Raw genomic sequence first — 20,899 nt, 5'->3', positions numbered from 1 at the left:
AAATATTTCACAGTTGATTATCATTACAGTATTTCCTCCTTCTGATGCTTTTCCTCCCAGTCTTGGATCTCTTGCTCTGTGTTTGCAGTGAATTCATCCCTTTCCTCCTGGGACTTCTTGTTCAGTTGTAATGGTTATTCCTTTGCCTCCTAGGTTCCTTCTGGTTCTGGTGAAAAAGGCTGCTGAAGTCTGGACTCCATCACCTCAGAGGATGCCTTTTCTTTCCCCTGGCCTTGTTTACTAAGGTGGATCAGAAGCCTATGAGCATTTGGATGGCACAATGGATAGAGCACTGGCCTTTGAATCAGGAGGACAGAAGTTCAAATCTAACCTCAAATACTTGAACTTATTAGCTGAGTGACCTTGAGCAAGTCACAACCCTGATTGTCTCACATCCAGGGCATCTCCAATCATCCTTATTCAAATCCAGCTACTGGACTCAGATGACTCTGGAGGAGAAAGTGAGACCTGTAACATAGCACAACCTAATCCAATTCATGTGCTTGTCATGGCATCACCCCGATATCATGGTCTTCTTCAAGTACAAATGAGAAACATCACCATCGTTACAATATTGCTTTTATGGTGCACAATTTTTTCCTGGTTGTGCTCACTTCACTTTGCATCAATTACCACCTTCTCCTCATCATTTCTTATGGCACAATAGGACTCCATCAAAATTATATTCCACAACTTGTTTAGCCATTATCCAGATGATGGATATTGCCTCAATTTCCAGTTCTCTGACACCACAAAAAAAATTTTTTGTACTTATAAGTCCTTTTCCTTTTGATTTGATCTCTTTTCTTTGAATCTGGAGTAGTGCTGGGTCAAAAAGTATGTAGCTTTATAGCCCTTTGAGTATAGATCCAAATTGCTCTCCAGAATGGTGTGACCGGTCAGTGCATCAGTATCCTCTTTTTCCAAATCTGCTCCAGAATTTGTCTTTTCTTTTTTCTTTTTGTTTGGTCAGTCTGATAGACATGATTTGGTACAATACAGTTAAAGGATTTTAAAATGTAACTGTAGATAACTTTGATTTTTTTCCTTCTGAAAAATGATTCTTCCTGTTCATATCTTTTGACCAGTTATCAATTGGGGATTGATTTATTTCTATAAATTTGACTCAGTTCCCCATATATTTGAGAAAGAAGGCCTTTATCAGAGAAACCATGTAAATTTTTTTTATATTACTACATTGTCTATGATATCTTTTAGTATTACTAATTATCTCTTTTTAACTAGGTCAGTTTTTATTTGTGCTTTGTTTAATATTATGATTGCTACCTTTGTCTTTTTTTAACCTCATCTGAAGTATAACAGACCCTATTCCAGCCCCTTATTTTAACACTGCTTTTCAAGTATGTTTCTTGTAAACAACATATTTTTGTATTTTGGTTTCTAATCCATACTGCTATCAACTTCTCTTTTATGAGTGAACTCAGCTAATTCATATTCACTATGTGATCACTAATTGTGCATTTCTCTCCATTCTATTTTTTTCTATTTATTCTTCTCTCCTTTTACCCTATTCCTTCTCAAAAAATAAGTTTTGCTTCTGACCTCTGTCTCCCTTAATCTGCCCTGCCCTTATAAACCTTTCCCCCTTTCTCTTAGTCCCCTCCCCTCCTATTTCCTTGTTGGGTAAGAGATTTCTATACACAATTGAGGATTCATATATATATTCTTCCCACTTTGAATCAATCCCAGTGAGAGATTTTAGCATTATCTGCCACTCTTCCCCCCCCATAAAAGTTATTTTCCCATTCTTCCTCCTTCTTCCCCCTTCTCTCAGTGCATCCCACTTTCTCATACTTTTATTTTTTGAGATCACTCCAACAATAATTGACTCAATTGTCTATGTAGACTCCTTCTACCTGCTCTAATCATACAAGTTCTTAGAAGTTACATGTGTCTTCTTCCTAAAACAGGAATATAAACAGTTCAATCTTTTTGAGTCCCTTAAGTTTTCTCTTTCATTTTTATGCTTTTCTTGAATCTTGTGTTTGAATATCTAGATTTCTATTCAACTTAAGACATTTCATCAGGAATGCCTGAAAATCTTCTATTTCATTAAATATCCATCCCCCCCCCCGACCTAAGGGGTTATATACTCAGTTTTTCAGAGTAGTCTTTTCTTGGTTATAATCCTACAGTTTTGTCCTCATATACCAAAGCTCTCCATTCCTTTAACATTGAAGATGATAAATCTTCTGTAATCCTAACTGTGGTTCTACAATCTTGAATGGCATCTTTCTGTCTACTTGCAATAACTTTTTTCTTGACCTAGTAACTATGAATTTTGGCTAAATTATTTCTGAGAATTTTCATTTTGGTATCTCAGGATAAGATCAGTCTATTCTTTTCATTTCTATTTTATCCTCTGGTTCTAAGACATTGGGGGGGTTTCCTTTCTAATTTCTGGAAATATGATGTCTAAGTTTTTCAAAAAATTTTGAAAAATTCATGGTTTTCAAGTAGTTCAATAATTTAAAAATTATCTTCCTTAATATATTTCCCAAATAATTTTTTTCTGATAGGATATTTCATATTTTCTCATTTTTTTATTCCTTGACTGTTTTATTGTTTCTTAATGTCTCATGGAGTCATTAACTTCTATTTTCTATTTTTAAGAAATTATTTTCTTCAGTGAATCTTTGTGTTACTTTTCCCCTTTGGCTCATTTAGCTTTTTAGAGAGTCCTTATCTTCAGTGAATTTTTGTGCCATTTCTTTTTTTTTTTAAGGTATTATTTTCTTCAGTTATTTTTTGTGCCTCTTTTTACCAATCTTTAATTATCTCTTCATAATTTTCTTGTAGCACTTTTCTCAATTTTTCTTTTTCTCAATTTCTTCTCAATTTTTCCTCTTCCACTGTTACATCTTTAATTCATCCAGGAATTCTTATTAGACTTGTGTCCAATTTGCATGTTCCCCCTTTGAGGCTTTGCTAGTAGCTGTTTTTCTTTTACTGTCTCCAGTCTTGGTCTTCTCTGCCACCATAGTAGCTTTTTATGGTCAGGTTCTTTTTTGGTTGTTTACTCGATTTCCAACCTAAATTTAGACTTTCAACGTTAAGTTAAAATTGGACTCTATTCTCTTGAGGGTGAGAAAGCATGGTCCAAAGTTTCAGAATTTTTTGTGTTGCTGTTTTCAGAATTAGTTCTGGGGGTCTGCAAGCTTCCAAGATCATGTTATCCTGGGAGATGTGTGATGGTCACTGTCTTCTAGTTTACACTCTGCTCTTTAGCTAGAAAGAGTTCCTGTTGCCCTTCAATAGCAACTGCTAGTGCCCCTTTCTGCCCAGGAACTGTGACCAGGGCTCCTGCTTCCTTATTGACTGAAAGCACTCTTCTTCACCCTGGAACTACAACTAAGAACTGCCTATGGGCAATGGACAAGGCCAAAGAGAGCTGTATCCAGTATCAGCTCAGGGTCCCCTTTAATCTCTTTCTGACCAGATCATCTGCCCCCCCACCATCATCTCTGGGCTGAGAGTTCCTGAAGCTCTTGCTGCTATTTCTACTGCCTCCAAAGCCCATAGATGATATTCCAGCTCTGAACTGGCCCCCATCCTAGTGTCATAGACCTTTCCTTCTGACCTCCTAATTTGTCTCAGGTTGAAAAAAGTCTCACCCTGACCTTTTGTTGACTCTGCTACTGCAGAATTCTATTTGAGGAACTATTTTAAAGTTGTTTGAAAGGGAATGTTCAGACAGTTCAGTTGGGTTGTTTCCTCTACTTCATCATCTTGACTCCACCCTGGTAGTCTATGTTAGAAAACTGAGTTACTTTATCAATTCACAATACAGCAAGATCTATCTTCCCTAATTTACAGATAAGAAAAGTGGGTCAGATAGTTTAATGTCTTGTCTAAGGTCACACAGGTAATAGTAGAGTTTGGATGAGATTACAGGTATTATTTCAAGTCCTTCCCATCTTTCCTGAATATGGATAAATCTATAGTAAACCTTCTATGCCAACATAAAAAAAGGAATTTTTCCTCTCTTCACTTTTTTTCTCTATTGTAGATTTTTAATCCTGTTAGTTAAAAGAGGGCATAATTGGGGCGGCTAGGTGGTGCAGTGGATAGAGCACCGGCCCTGGAGTCAGGAGTACCTGAGTTCAAATCCAGCCTCAGACACTTAATAATTAACCTAGCTGTGTGGCCTTGGGCAAGCCACTTAACCCCATTGCCTTGCAAACAAAAAAATCTAAAAAAAAAGGGCATAATCTATCTTTGTTGCATAATTTTTAGAATACCTTTTAAAATCTCTTTCTGGTGACCAGTTCCAAGAGGTTTCATGCTAATAATCCAGGATCTGGGTTCAAATGTGATACATACTGGCTAGATGGCTTTGAGCAATTCACTTAAATCTCTCATTTAATCAGTTTCCTTATGTGTAAAAAAGGGAGCAATGGGGTTAGCACTGGATTACCTCTAAGTCTGTAATCTTAGGAGAGGGAAAAATAGGAAGAAGCTGATACAGTACAATCTCAAAAAGTTAGCACTCAATGGTACTTGTTTTATGTATTATTGGGAACTGTTCTCTGTAACTTTTCCAAATGATTGATATTTGGTAGTAGACAATTGGAATCAGAAGGAGGATATGGTTGAACTAAAGTTTTTCTTTTCTGAGGCTTGTGGAATTTGAATGATTTTTAACCTTTCTTCTGAAGCTGTTTGTATGCAGGATAGGTATATATGGCACAAGGTTTTCTGATTTGGGTTTTTCAACTTCAAATCAGTGTAGTTTGTCCTGAGAACAAATATTTCACCTTTGACTGCCAGAAAATGCCTTCACATCAGCCCCCCTCAACTTAACTTCAGCCCCAGAAATGCTGAATGAGGACACTTGATTTGGTAGAAGCTATAAGCAAAGATGAGGACAAAGTGTGACCCGAATACATAAATAACTGAGCAGATTCACTAAATCAGCATTAAAATTGCCAGCAGGTCAGTAAAGAGGATGCTCCAAAGAAAAGTAGCCTTTAGATTATGACACATGAGATACTGACTATTTTCCTCCTCTACCAAGCCTTGAGAGATTCAAGGAACAACTCAGGGATAGGCCTTTGCGTTTTTAAGAGGAGATATCCCAATGGTGATCACTGTGCACATACAGAAGTGTGACTCCTGACTCTGATGTGCTACTCCTCATCTTCCAGAGGGATGGTCATCATATTGGGTTTGTGTGAGGGAACTGGGGAGGCTTAGCCTGGAGAAGGCTCAAGGCGCATAGGATAATTATGCTCCAGTTTTTGAGGACCAGTCAGATGGAAGCAGGACAAATCTCTTCTGTTTGTCTTCAGAAAGCTGAAGCAGGAGCAAAGAATGGGAAATTGAAAATTTAGACTTATAGTTCTTTGACATGGGAAAAAAAAAATCTTCCTAGCAATTAAAGTTGTCCCAAAATGGAACAGACTTCCTTGAATAGTGCTGAGGTTTCCTCCTTGGAAGTCTTTAAGTGGAAACTGGATAATTATTTTTAATTTTTTTCAGTTAAAACAAGCATTTTTCCCTCTCTCCAGCCCCTCTCCCCCAGCTAGAAAAAAGTCACAAAACCCTTTTAACAAATATGCATAATCAAATAAAACCAAATGCCTATATTGGCCATGTCCAAAAACTGTTCATTCTGCAAATTTAGCCAGATGATAGTTTCTTAGATGTATTAGAATGGGAATTTCTTTAGGATAAGGCTTGGACTCCATGACCACAGTGATCTCTTCTAACACTAACATTCTGTGATTCTGCTTTCCAAGCACCAGCCCAGCTTGACAACTCAGAGATGAATTCTTTGACCATGGCAACCCATCCCTCAATGTCACATAATCATTAAAAGTCAGGGGCTCAATCTGACTTCTTTTTCTCTATTTTCCCCACCTACTCAAGAAAGAACTGAGGCCCCAGGGGTGAATTGACATAGCTGAATAGTGTCAAAATTGAGATTAGAACCCAGGTCTCCTAAATACCAAGCCAGGCCTTTCCTCCCCATGCCAGGCTGTACATTGGATATTTAGAATTGCAGAATGTTTTTGAGAATTAACAGGGACAATAGAATCCTCCCTATTGATCCTTCAGCAGATGTGCTCAGTCAGCCCTTCTGAAAGAACTCCTATGAGGGAGGAACTACTACTCCAGAGGCAGTCTTTCAATCACTTCTAATTAGGAGGAAGTTTTTCCTGCATCAAGGCTAAAGTGACCTCTAGGCAAAATAAAGGGAATCCAAACCCTTATCTATGAGTATCTCTCCCTTATCTATCCCTAATCCTTGGCTAACCATTCTTTGTAAATCCCTTTACTGCTGGTTCTACTCTTCAACCTCTTCACTCAAAATAAATCACCACTTCTCCCATGGCTGATCCTGGATTACAATGTCCTTGTGGGAAAGAGCTCTCCCAATATGTCCTAGCAAGCCATTTGTTAGCTGAACAGGACACACTGACCCTCTGTTTGTTTGTGGAAAGGGTGTGAAATGCATGATGAAATTTTCAGTGATAGTGTTTGGTTATGTCAGACTCCTTGTGCTCCCTATTGGGGATTTTCTTAGTGAAGATACTAGAGTGGGTTGCTCTTTCCTTCTCCAGCTCATTTTTCATATGAAGAAACTGAAGCAAATTGAGCAAAGTGACTTGCCCAGTGTCATAAAATGAGTCAGTGTCTGGGGTGGAATTTGAACAATGGAAGATGGGTTTTCCTGATTTCAAACATAGCACTTTGTCTACTGAGCTGCTGCTAGTGGCTCAAAGAGAGCCTGTTAATCTGGGTAAACTCTCAGTAGCTACTCAGCTCACCCTGTGGCTACCTGTGAGCAATGAAGGAGACTGTCCTAAGGAATACTGGACTCTGATCTGACCAGTATGAGTATAAACACGAATATTTTCCCCAAAGTCATTGCCAGCCCAATGACCCCGAACTAAGCACTCTAGGATTCAAGGATTCTTCCAGTTCAATAGCTCCTTGTGGCTACCATTGCCAGGCAATGGTGACAAATGGTTCTGAGGAGGAGCTTGGAACCAAGTCTACAGTGGTTTTTCTTCATCCTAAAAGGTCCTCTGGCTTTTTTTAGGAAAAACTTTCCTAGATGGGAGAGATGGAGGTCATTAGATCAGCCCTTCCTCTCTTCTCTGACAACAGTGTTCTCTAGGGGTTAATATATTTTTGCAGCACTGCTTTGTTAGAGTAGTGCATATTGGAAAACCAGGGTTTGAATTTTGTCTCAGATATAAATTTTGTGACCATAGGCAAGGTACTTAATTAGAAGTCTGCAATATTAACCTCTTTGGGCCTCAGTTTCCTCATCTGTTAAAAGAAGTAATAAAACCTTCAGAGGCTATCTTACAGGGCAGCTAGGTGGTCCATAGTGCAGGGTCTACAGTCAGGGCCACCTTGGGCAAGTTACAAACTTTATTTTCTTCAATTCACTATAGAAGAAAAGGATAATCTACTCTGGTATCTTTACAGACAATACTGGTATTCTGTGGTCCATGGGGTCACAAGACTCAGACACAACCAAATGACTGAACAACCACCACCTGCCTCATGAGGCTAAAAGGAGATCACTTATAAAAAGTACTTTGCAAATTTTAAAGGGCTACATAAATACTGAATAGCATTATTATTATTATTACTTGTTGGTTTATATCTCACTAATTTAGCTTTGCCTAGCAATGGCTATTAGGAAGGTCCACCATCATTTGTTCTTCTCATACTTCCAGCCCAGGTCACTCACTGAAAAAGTTCTATGAATGTTCCCATTTCTTTTATCTGATGTTTTATTATCTCATATTTTTTTCCCCTGTTTCATGATTCCCTGTAGTCAGCAACCATCAAGGAGAAGTTTCTGTGCTCATACAGCCTCAAAGGTGACCTTGCAGGGCAAAGCTAGGAGACCAGATGTTAGGTCTGACTGAGAGGTACCTTCAGAGTCCCCATTTTAAGGATGGCAACACTGAGGCTTACAGAGATGACTGAGGTGATGTACTTAGAGGCAGATCAGGGGTCAGGGCTCCTGAATGCCTCTAAACTGCTCTGGGTAGAAGGGCCCTGATGCTGACAGCTCCTATCTTGGCTCTCTGCCCTTTTTCCTTTCTTGTCTTTCTATGGGAGTCCCTTCAGGGGAGAGCCACAGAACAAACTCATGAACGCCAGCTGTGTCCATTTTAATCAGAGATGCCAGCTTCACTCAACGCCCCCCCACAGGCCCCCCTAGAAACTTGTTGGAGTTATCCATATACCTAGGAATAATCATAAAAGAGCTATACATAGGCATCTTTATCATAAAGATCTAAAAAATGTAGAAAAATTGAAGAAAAAATTTATAGATAGTTTCTGAGATAAAGTAACAGTAGTAACAGCATTTCTCCCTCAGGTGGATGAGTTGACTTGTGAGAAGCAGCTCACAGACAGAAAGAAAGCTGGTCTCTCACTCTCATTCTCACATTTTCTGTTTGTCTGTCTCTCACTCAGGAAGACCCAGGTTCAAATCCTTCCTTGGAACATGTACCTGCTGTCTAGACACAAGCAAATCCTTCCCCCAATTCTCTGAGCCTGCGTTTCCTCATCAGTAAAAAAGGGCTAAGGATACCCAAAGTCCCTCTCCACTAAGGTGGTTGTGAGGTCAGAGGAGAATCACACGAACAAGGGTTTCAAGCTGGAGGAGGTCTGGGAGGTTATTTAGCTCAAGTTCCTCATTCTAACAACTGAGGAAGCAGTGGAGAGACTGGCCTTCGGACAGTTGAGGAGGAATCAATCGTCCAGAGGTCCTTTGACTCCAAATCCAGATGCCAATAAGTTAAAGAATTTTGCATTCGTTAAATTACTCTGCCAAGAGTTAATATTACTAGAAGAGGCCTCTCCCTCCTCACATTTCGCTTAGTATATTATTACCCCAGCCTCTCCTTTGTGTTTATCTTGCTCTGAAGAGCTGCTTGTGATAGGAATGCTAGATCATTCCTATCAGACTGTAAGTTCCTTGAGAGCAAATATGACCAGGCCTTAGTCTAAGGAGTTTTTAATCTGATCTTTGATTTAATATTCTAATAATATATTTCCATGTATCTGTATCATTTCTGCTGTGGAATTTCCAGGGCCTTGCTCCCAATAAGTGCTTAATGAATGTTGTGAATTGAATAGAAGCAGCACCTGAAGAAAAGATATAATACTTATCCTTGTTGTCTTGGCAACCGGATGAAAGGCCTCCAAGTCCACACTGGGACAGTTGCCTTTTTTAAAATCAGAGAGCTTTAAGACATTAACACTCCAATAGCAATACACTGCATATTCCATGCCAAGGACTATTGTGGAATCAACTGACATTAATTGTTTTCTCTCACAGAAATCACAACCATCCTTTCCCAGGTCAATACCAGGAAAAATTTTGGTTTCCTTTACACAGACATGGATTTTAGCAATTATTTTTGTCCCCAGTGCTTACAGACAAACCTTGATGTTATCACATACTTCTGCATTTTTTCACTATTCTAAATTTTCTTAAAGCTCTTATCAGCTCCCAACTACTGTAATATTCATGTGACTACACATTCAGCCTTAAATCTTTGGTCCATTCCTTAGTCTTCTCTTGCCTATCTCCTTCCTCTGGTTCTATTTTACTCAATTCTATATTAATTCCTTCTAATAGCTCTTTCTACCTTTCCCTTCACCCTCATGTTTGACATGTGGCTGTCTATGGAGGGCTTAAAACTGGAGACAACTTCATTAATAAACACTCCTGTGCTCAACGTTCTTCCACTCAATAAAATAAAAATTACCAGTTTGTAGAATTCAACTTAAGCAGATGCACCAATACATTATTTTGGCTAATGGGCTTATGTGGAAGGTGCCGAGAGGTACTCTAATTGTGTCTATTGTGGGGAAAAAGGATGGCATTGGAAGTGAGGTTCTAGTCTGATCTTTGCCACCCACTGACTGTGTGACCAGTTATTTGAGGACCCAGGACCCAAAGCAGCACTAACTTAAGGCTTCAAATTGTGACACAGTTGCTACACTGACAAAAGGAATTTTCTTCACTGGGTTGCTATGAAATACCCATGAAATCATAACAGTTCCTCATCCAAATCAATCAATCTTTGCTCCTTTCTGGGCTCAGTCTAATGATCCACAGCTGCCTGGGCTCACTTGGTAGGATATGGTCTTAAAAAAGAACCTTTGAGGGCTTTAATTCTTATACATCCTAGTTAGTGTCACTGGGTTCCAAGGTTAGAGACTATTTTTCTATCATAATAAACTTTCTTGCAAATGCATGACATGGTTGATGGCATGGAAAAGTGTTTAAGACCCAGAGGCCTTCGTTATTATTAAACAAATCATTGCATCAGAAGATTTATCTTATATCTGGTAGATGGCAGTGCCATTGTGGATCCCCAAAGGATCCCTTTGAAGGACTGAATGATCCCTTCCTCTTAAATGAACCTCTTGCATTTGTGTAGATAGCTTAGTAAGGTAAGCCCTAGGGAGTGAAGTACACAAAGTTCTTCCTGACTCCTAGTTCCTTTATCCAGTGATCCTCTATGCCAAACACATGTTTGTACATGCACACACATGCATACACGTATTTGTCAGGAAAACCTGGTTCAAATCCCATCTCTGACCCTTACTAGTTATGAGGGCGGCACTGGTTCATTTGCCTTCTGTGGGCATTACTAAGTTAAGAAAAGAATGCTATTTGTATAAATGAAAGAAGTTTCCATACTCGGAGTTATCCATATACCTAGGAATAGTCATAAAAGAGCTATACATAGGAATCTTTATCATAAAGATCCAAAAAAAGGTAGAAAAATTGGGGAAAAAATTTATTTATTCTGAGATAAAGCTCTTATATAAAGAAGCTTGTAAAATCTATAAGAATACAAGTTATTAACCAATTGATAAAAGTCAAAGATAGAACGGGAAGTTTTCCAATGAAGAAATAAAAACAACTTATAATCATATCAAAAAAATGCTCTAAATTATTTTTGATTCACAAAATGCAAATTAAAACAACCTTGAGATATTTTACACCTATCAGTTTAGCTAAAATAATTGAAAGGAAAAGTGAAAAGTGAAAATTGGGACACTAATTTGCTAATGGTGGAGCTGAGAACTGATCCAACTATTTTGGAGAGCAATCTGGCATTATGCCCTAAGAGTTATTAAATTGCCTATTCCCCTTGACTAGATCTATTTCCAAAGGAAAATAACCTATATTTTCTAAAATATATGGAGAAATTGTCTTTATGATGACCTGGAAATTTCAGGGATGACTGTCAATTGAGAAATGGCTGAAAGAGCTATGGTATATGACTGTGATGAAATATTACTGTACAATATGAAATGATGAGCTCAATAATCTTAGAAAAAATAGAAATGAACATTGTGAGAACATTGTATACAATAAACAACAATATTGTTTCAAGAACAACTTTGAATAAGTCATTTCAACTATATAAATATACAAATTAACTACAAAGGAAGAAGTTATCTGCATCCAGAGAATGAACTGATAAATAGAAGTATATAGAATAATTTTACATATACATATTTGTGTCTAAAGGTAGCTATCTCTGGTATGGGGGGGAATGACATTAACTTAATTATATATTAAAAAGGAATAGCAAGTTTTATATAATGAATCTGTAGTTTCATGTGCAGTTATTTTCTTTTTACTTTACTATATTATGGAAATGCTTGTATTATTTCATAAATTAAAAAAGAAAAATCCTTCTGTAATAAGATTATTTTTAATGAGATTATTTTTCAGTTCTCAAAAAAAGAATGCTAACCCCCCCCCATTAAAAGTGGGTCTAGATAGGAGAGCATGTTGAGTTCTTATAATAGAGAATTACTCTATGATAGGAAAAAATCCAGTTTCCATGTATAATAAAATCTCTAAGTTTTAAAGAATATTTAAAAACATAAATAGTAATAGCTTTCACCTACGTATAAGTTATTTACCTGAAAAACTAATGACTATTTCCAGGTCTACAGAACATGGGAAAGATTACTAGTCCTCCAGATAGATCTGCTGACAAAGCCAGAAAGCAACCTAATGAGAAAGGGAGCACCCAAGATGACAGTATTTTCTTGAGGTCTATGGAGATCCACCTTCCCTGGTATGAAATGGGGAAATAGGGAATGTTAATGGTAGAGTAATGCTCTTTAAAATTCTCAGAACTTAGAGACAATGATACCACTCCATAGTGGATGAGGAGTGGGAAAGAAAATGTGAGCAGAAAGAAATTGTCCTTTCCCCTCACTTATACAAACCAGAAAAGAAATCAAGCACATTAAAATATCAAAATGTCAATGTAACATTTTAGTTACATATTGAACAATGAAAAAATCAAATCATAAATTTGTAAATACAAATTACCTTTGATCTGTGCTGAAAATGAAAAACAGCAGCTCTGGGAGTTCTGTTATCACTGTTTGGTTGTTTGGATGGGAGGTAGCAATGAAGAGAAAGCCAGCAGTGTGAACTTTGGCAAGTCACTTGATCTGACATGTCTGTCTTCCCATACAAACTATTTTAGGATTATGTTGAAGAACAGCAATTGTTCTGCACTGGTAGAGGGAGTTTCCTTAAATCAATGCAATCCCAGGTCTAGATTCTTTCCCTCCACAGCAAAAAAAAAAGTTTATTTGGATAGATGTATTTAAGGTATAGATTTCTCCATCATGTATTCAAACTCCCCAATGACCAATTTCTCCTCTTTCAATTAAGAGATATTGCACCAGGGGCAGCTAGGTGGCACAGTGGATAGAGCTCTGGCCCTGGGTCAGGACCTGAGTTCAAATTTGACCTCAGACACTTAATAATCACCTAGCTGTGTGATCTTGGGCAAGTCACTTAGCCCCAATGCTTTATAAAGAGAGAGAGAGAGAGAGATGTTGCACCAGCAGGCTCTTAATACATCTGCTAATGAGAAAAATTTTATTAAAGTCTAAGGAAAAAGGAGATGATTCATGCACAGTGGTACAAATCATTTGTATAATTTCAGGACATTATGCTATGTCATTCTCTCCTACCATTACCTTTATAACCAAAAGGTTCAATATACTTTAGATATATTATCTCTAATATTTACCTCCCTTCCTCATAGGTGGGGGTGAAGGTGGTATAATTACTTCTAGTTGCCAAAGAACTCAAAAGACATATAAGGAGGTACACTGCCTTCCTGAGAGGAGAAGCCCAGAAAGAATGTTGGAATTTGATGGAGAAGACTTGGGATTCCAGCTCTGGTAATGCCATTTATCAAATCACAGAATATCAGCTCTGAAAAGGACCTACCTCAATGTTCCTTCAGACCTAGTACTTGAAAGAGACTGAAGAGAATGCCTTCTACAACCCATGTGACAAGTAGTCTTAGAACAGTCCACTTCACTTTGAGGGAGTAGCTCTACTTCACTGTTAGGAAGTTTTTCCTCTCATCAAGTGTGATCAGCTTCTCTGCAACCACCAGCTCCCTGTTCCTCCTTCTGCTCTCTTGTTAGTTGCTCTGCCTTAAGAATACCACTTAATCTACCTCATCAGTTCACCAGTTTGATCAATGAAGACTAAATTCTACTGCAGCTCTAACGATCAATACTTCTGTATTTTAAGTCTCCATAGCGTTTAGCTTAGTCCTTTTCCAGCTCATTTCATAGATGAGGAAACTGAGATTAAAAAGGCTTAAATGTCTTGCCCAGGGTCACACAGTTATTATCCAAGGCTGGATCTGAACTCAAGTCTTCTTGACTGCGGGAATAGCACTCTCTCCACTGCATCACCAAAAGTGTCTTACTGTTTACCATATTCCAGTTCTGGGCAAGGACAAAATAAATATACTAGCTTAAAGAGGTGGCATGCCCAAATATTTCTGCATTTAATATTAATATGGATGATCACAATTCATTCTTCTAGCATTAAAATACTTCCACATTCTTATTTCAACAGCATACACTGCTCAAGGTCCTTTGAGTCTATCGTGATTAGAAATTGTAGTCACGTTCTAATCTTACAGGAGATAAAGTCAGGTAATACTCTTAAAGAGATGTATATACATTTTTTCATTTACAAATATACACACATATATGACACCCCCTTAAAGGTCAGTGGAAAAGTTCTTTATTTGCCAAGACCCAATTCAAGTGTCTTTTTCAACACCTGTTAATGATATCAATAACACCAAGGCTGAACAAGGAACTGAATACCAAATCTCAAAGACTGGACCTGGCGAGTGATCAAGTATAGAAAAAGGAAAAAAAATATATTTTTTTCAATGATCAACTTTACAAAAAGATCATTCACTCTTGCTTGGATTATTACAATAAATTTCTATTTTCCATATCTCTCATCTTCTCCACCCTCACTCCCCACATTGGTCTATAAATCTAGATAAATGAACCTTCCTAAAGAACAGCTCTGATCATGTCACACCCCTTACTCTAAATCTTTAATGGTTACCTGCTGTCTATTATGGAAAAAGTCAAAACGCAGAATCCTTCCACATTTTAGTGTGGGCAAATCTCCTACTCTGTCCTTACACCCTACCATCTATCCAGCCAGACTCCAACTCACCCTTCCATAAACAATACCATAATATAAGAACCAAACAAAAGTTCTCATGAATTCATATTCATTATATGTGGCAACATAACTATGACTTCATCAATATTTGCACTCTTTTCACTAGTACTGATTGAAACCAATTCACACCTCCTCATCCACTTAAGTTCTCATAAATCCTCTGTGGAGGATCAGCCCAACATGCTCCAGGGCAAGTCTTCACCTGACCCTTTTATATTATCAAAGATAACAGCATAGCTCCTATTTGTTCACTTGATGGTCCTTCATATTGGTCTTTTACATAATAGTGTTTTCCATCACCACATTCACAGTCCTATGCCATGTCATGGTGGGAAGATAACTCTTACATTCTCACATGCCACACCAATGAAACCCAGACACTGGTACTTCCTAAGAAGCTGGAAAGACTTGAGTTTGAATCCTAACTCTTACAATCATTGCCTGGGTAATGTCAAGTGAGTCTCTTCACCTCATGGAGTCTCAGTTTTCTCAACTATAAAAATGAAGGATTTGGACTAGATGTGTTCTGAGATCCATTTAAGAGCTAAATTTTATGTGATCTTATAATACTAAATACAGTCTTAAAGACAGATTGCTTCCAGAGATAGGTCCAGCTAAGTACAGGAAGGAAGCTTACCACTAAAAAGGTTGACCACCCCATCAGGGGAATGAAAGTCTTTAGGCAAGAAGACCCATGAAACAGATTAATTTAGTAAGCCCATAATATGGCAAGTAATTGTACGTTCAAATTTAATGCTACTAAAGAATTTCATTCTTCTTGACTTGAATAAATACATTTTTGAATTAAATTTTAAATTCAATAGGTGGCTCAGTGAATAGAGTTATGAACCTGGAGTCAGGAAGACTCCTTTTCGTGAGTTCAAATCTGACCTCGAAAATACTTACTAGCTGTGTGACTCTGGGCAGGAGTCACTCTTTGCCTCAGTTTCCTCATTTGTAATTGGCACACCATTCCAGTATCTGTCTAGAAAATCCCAAATGGGGTCCTGAAGAGTAGGACATGACTAAAAAAAAGAACTCAACAAATTTTAAATTATGCTTCAGAAGAAGCAGAGTGGAAAGAGCACTTATTCTTGTGTCAGGAGTACTGGGTTCAAGTTTCCCTCTTGCACCAATGACCAGTGAGACCTGAGCACATCACTTACTTCCTGAGACCTCAGCTTTCTCAATTACAGAATGGAGGAGCAAGATTAAATGGTCACAGAGGGCTCTTTCTGCTCCAGCTCTATGATCCTAGGATGAGAACTTTGAACGTGTCACTTTCTCAATCAGTCAAAAACCATTTATTGGAAAAAGTTTGTTGCTTACACAAGGTTTTATATCTCTTGTGCCAAGGTATTAATTCCCTTTACAATTCTTTTATAGTTTTCATTTCTTTTCCAATTTCTTCCTCAAGCAGTCTTATTCCATTTATAAAAGACATTTTAACTTTTTAAAATACTCCTGCTTCATCTCTTCCAGAAATTCTAGTGGTGCTTGCTCTAGTGGTCCAAACTACTGTTATTGTTTTTTTCCCCCTTCAGAGGCATTGCTTGTAGATGTCTTAGAGTCATTATTTTCTTCTGTTTGTGTTTTTGCATCTCTACCACTGCAATAGTGCCTTAGGGTGAGGTTCTTTTCTTGTTTGTCTATTCTTCCAGATTTCTTGCGGACTTCAGACTTAATGTTAGGATTAGGTTTTGCCTAACTTCTGAAGGGAAAAATCTAGGCTAGTCCTGTTGGTGCTTTCTAAGGGTATTGGGAGTTGTATTATTCTAGGATCTTAAGGCAACTTGGTAACCAACATGCCTTCAGGACTCCCAAAGAGGTCTCTGATCTAGGGCAAAGTCTGACTGCTTCCCCTGCTCTGAGTTCTGTTAGGAACCTATTCTGGGTTTGGATCTATGCAAGAGTGGACTAGTACTCGACAGCCCTCCTCCGCTTGGTTGAGTGGCAGAATGGAAGGATTTCCTTTGGCCAAGATTCTTGATTTGGATATTCTTTTGCAGACTGGGCTCAATGCTGGAAGTGAGAGACTGCTCTGAGTCTAGGTTCTGATATAGACCACTCATGCTGGCTTCTGTACTTCCTTCTTTCTTGGCACACACTCCAGAAACCCCCTCCCCATACCATCACCCTTGTACTCACATCTCCCTCTCGATCTACTCTGGATATGTACCCACAAGTGGATAATGAGTGACAATGTCCCAATACCCTGGTCTTGTGGGGGGGTATGACCCCATCTAGGTCTAGGCCACATGAGATACTAGCCTCTTCCCAGGGGCTGGAGAGTTTAGTATGTTCCTGTTCTCATCTGGCCACGGCCTCCAAGACCCTCCCTTTCTCTCTCCCTCCCTGGGTAGAGGACTCATTCTAACTTTTCTCAATTTCCCCATCAGTATTCAGTCTTATATATTTTCTAGATCTAATTGGAGGAGTTAGTATTCAGATGCTTACCACATCGCTTCTGAGCAGCTCAATAAGCATTTATGAAGCATCTACTTATACATGCTCAGCACTGTTCAGAAGCATGTGTACATATGAGGTAGCCTAGTGGGGAAATATGACAGTAATTCACAAACTTTTGCCAGGCAAAACACCTTTTAAAGTCAGAATTTCAGAACCTTTGATTGATCCTAATCCTTTCTTCTTCTTCTAGTTTCATGGTGTTGTTCAATTGTAGCTATTCTTTGGAGTTGCTGACTCAGTCTTTTCCCTGGGCCTGGAATGCCATCAAGTCAACCCAGGGACTCTCTTCCAATCTCTGATGAAATCCTGACCAATTTTCAAGGCACATCTCAAGCATTATTTTCTGAAGTTTCTCCTAGTTCCCCACCTGGAGGTGACCTTTCTCTGTCCTCGTAAATCCCAACACGATCATGGCTATTTGGGTATGTCTTCTTCTACTTTGATTCTGAGGTCTCATTAAGGAACAGGGGCTAAGAGCTGTGAAATAAAACATAGTTGATAGCAATCATACTTTCTAAAATTACATGGCACCTTTTCTTCTCACACCTGGGCTCTTTGATGACATGGTCAATGATACACGTTGTGCTAGCCCCGAATGTCAGAAGGTATTAGACTAAAATCTCTAGGGTGTTGTAGATGTTTTGTTAATCCATAATTGCAGCAGGACCACTACCTACCAGGTTCTACATTCTCTTCCCCTATACAGTTCAGACTTGGTGGATATTCCAAGGTCACATGTTCTACCACATCCTGACCTGCTCCTCAGATAGTAAAGAGACAAAGGGCCAGGCTTATCATAGATCAGTATTGAATCTTTGCAAAGTTAACCTCATTTTATTAGCTGTGGAATGATCTATGAGGGTCTCATGTAATCATAATATTGAACCTAAACTACTAGAGACTGGCCTTAGGTTATCTTATTTGTAAAACCCACTAAAATGGTTTTTCTTTTACAAATAAGTTATGTTTTATACAGATTGTTCTTTTTTGCTCTTCTTAAGATCTGTGGACAGAGATGATAAATATTAGATAAACAACATGTCTGCAAGACCAAAATTAAAATGTAATGGAAGGGAAGCAGCTAGGTGAATATAGCACCAACCCTGGAGTCGGGAGGACCTGAGTTCAAATTCATCCTTAGACACTTAATAATTACCTAGGTGTGTGACCTTGGGCAAGTCACTTAACCCTACTGCCTTGCCAAAAAAAAAATGTAATGGTAAATAGTAATAAAATAAATAAAATATAATAGAACATAGATAATATTATGATATTTTCTAAATCAATATGCATTCCATAATGATCCTTCTATATACAGTGTAGTAGTTCCTATTTTTATCTGAGTTTGACAGTACTGCTGCAGGGTATAGACTAACTAATTTTCCATGGCTTTAACAGAGTTTGAACATTTTTTTCAAGGAATTACTTATAATTTGTGCTTTTGCTTTTGAGAACTGCCTGTTCATAGCCTTTGAACATTTAGCCACTGGGGAAGGAACATTATGCTCATAAGTGTGAGTCAAGTCTTAATAAATTTTGGTTGTCATATTTTTCCTCAACTATATTTGCCAGAAAGACTTTTCCTCCATGTTTTTTTTTCTCTCTCCTGTATAATTTTTTGTTGTTTCTATGAAAAAACTTATTTTTATAAAATGAAAACTTTTCATTTTATCTCTTATAATTGCTCAACCTTTTGTGTGAGGTGATATTGCTCATAATTTTCTGTTATTTTCCTCTGCAATGCTTTGCAAATTAACTTGTACTCTACTCTAAAGCTGCCCTAGCCTGACATGTCTTGTTTCTTGGCAAAGACATCAACTATTTGCAGATCAGGTAGGCTGTGGGTGCTTAAAAAAATCCCCCTTTCCACTTCATTTTTTTTTTTGCAAATTTAATGACCAATGATAATGCAGAACACAAGAATAAAAATATTGTACATGAAACAATAAGCTTCTTATTTATTGTTTGATTGCAAATTATAAATTAACTATCATAAAGTAGCAATAGAATCCCCAATCATCCCCACTTTTAAACTTTTTTTCCTCTGAATGTTTTTCCTGGATTTTTTGCTGCTTTTATGTACAGAGCAGTAGCCAATGTATATATTTTTGTTTTTTTAATCCATATTACAAGATGTATTTCCTAATTACATATATCCCCAATCATTGAACACTTGGATTTTTTGCTATTACAAATGATAACAGTAGGAATATTTTTGTACAGATGGCTTTCTTTTTCCCTACCCGGCTTCCCCAAACAATAACTTCTTTAGTGGATTATATAATATACTCCTTGCCAAGAAGATTCATAATTCTATCAGCAAAGTTATAATGTACCTGGCTATGCTGTTTAAACTTCTCTAAGTAATGCTCATAATCAAAGTCAGTCTTGACTTTTATACATTTTTCAATTAACAGCTTATATATGAGGTTTATATAAAAAACTTTCTATAAAATATAAATATATTTATATAAAAGGTTAGTTTGAGGCTTTTAATTATAATATCTGCACATTTCTATCTTTTCTTTGTCTCTTTGAGGAGAATCCATAAGTTATCTTTCCATTTAATTGTAGAGCCTTTGTATCTACAGGTTTCTTTTGAAATGATGATGTCAATATGAATCAGTTCCTTTAGTAGTATACTAACTCTCATTAAGATGTGGTATTAAGAGTATAAACAATTGAGAATCAGTGTATTGCAATGAAAAAACTGCCAGATTTGGAATTTGGGGATCTAGTTTTACCACTTTCTACTTTATAACCTTGAACAAGTTATGACCAGTGTGGGACTTAGTTTCCTCATTTATAAAATGAAGGGGGATACTAAGTTCACTTCAAGCTCTAGCTTTCTAATGTCTTTAATTAAAATTAATGTTTATAAAGGATGTAAATCAAATATTTGTATACATAAAAAGATGGGCTGGTCACATGAGGAGAATAAAAGATAATCAATGAATAGCTCACAAGTTACAGCAATATCCTGAGATCAAGTGAAAGTGAGAAAGGTTTATACTGATTGCCCCAGGTTTCCCTGAATCCATCATTTTCAAAATTTGTTATGACACAATAATATTCTATTACATTCATACACTACAATTTGTTTAGTTGTTCTCCAATGAATGGAAACCAAATTTGTTTCCAGGACTACATTATAATAAAAAGTACTGCTAAAATAAAATTTAATTCTCTAAATAGTTCTTTCCCTCTGTCATTGACCTCTGTGGTATATGCCTGGTAGTGACATTTTTGGGTCAAAGGTATTCACAGTTCATTGACTTTTGTAGCATAGTTCCAAACTGATTCCCAGAATGGTTGAACCAGTTTACAGCTTCACCCACAGAGCATTAGTGTGCCTGTCCTACAGCCAAGTGTCTCCTTTTCTTTGTGTCTTTGCCAATTCAGTGGTTATGAGGTAGAACTGCAGAACTATTTACATTTTTATTCTTATTTATTAATCAGGAGTGTTACCATGTATGGTTATTAAGAGGATTGGATTTGGGGGACCTGAAGTTAGAGGACCTGAAGTAAAAATTGTAAGCTTTGTCATTTACTTCATGTTATAGATGGTCAATCACTTCCCTTCTCTGAGCCTCTATTTCTTTCTCTGTAAAATGAAGAAATTTAACAAGAGAGCTGCTAAGGTCACATCTAGCTTGCCATTTATGAGCATGTACCTCAGGGATCAGTGACTTGCAGCTCAATGATTCTGGAACCACCGAGCTCCTCTTGTTTGGGCTAGGGAGCATGCAATCTTTTCCTACAGAAATGATGAGTATTGGAGACAGTCCAGGGAAAGAACCAGAGAGGAGCACCCTTGCACTAGAGAAAAGGTGTTCCAAGAGAATGACATACAGTTTAGCAATC

The 20,899-nt window shown here is 37.6% G+C and overlaps 1 protein-coding gene across 7 annotated transcripts in view; it reads right to left on the bottom strand.

The window, feature by feature from the left end:
• The window catches only part of ZNF827 (zinc finger protein 827), a 249,568-nt gene that overhangs the window by 31,582 nt on the left and 197,087 nt on the right, over window positions 1–20,899 (bottom strand). The window lies entirely within an intron of this gene.

Source organism: Macrotis lagotis, chromosome 3, assembly GCF_037893015.1.
Source record: "Macrotis lagotis isolate mMagLag1 chromosome 3, bilby.v1.9.chrom.fasta, whole genome shotgun sequence".
Lineage (NCBI taxonomy): Eukaryota > Metazoa > Chordata > Mammalia > Peramelemorphia > Peramelidae > Macrotis > Macrotis lagotis.
The sequence above is the reverse complement of the archived record's forward strand: the minus strand, read 5'-3'. Positions and strand labels throughout refer to the sequence as shown.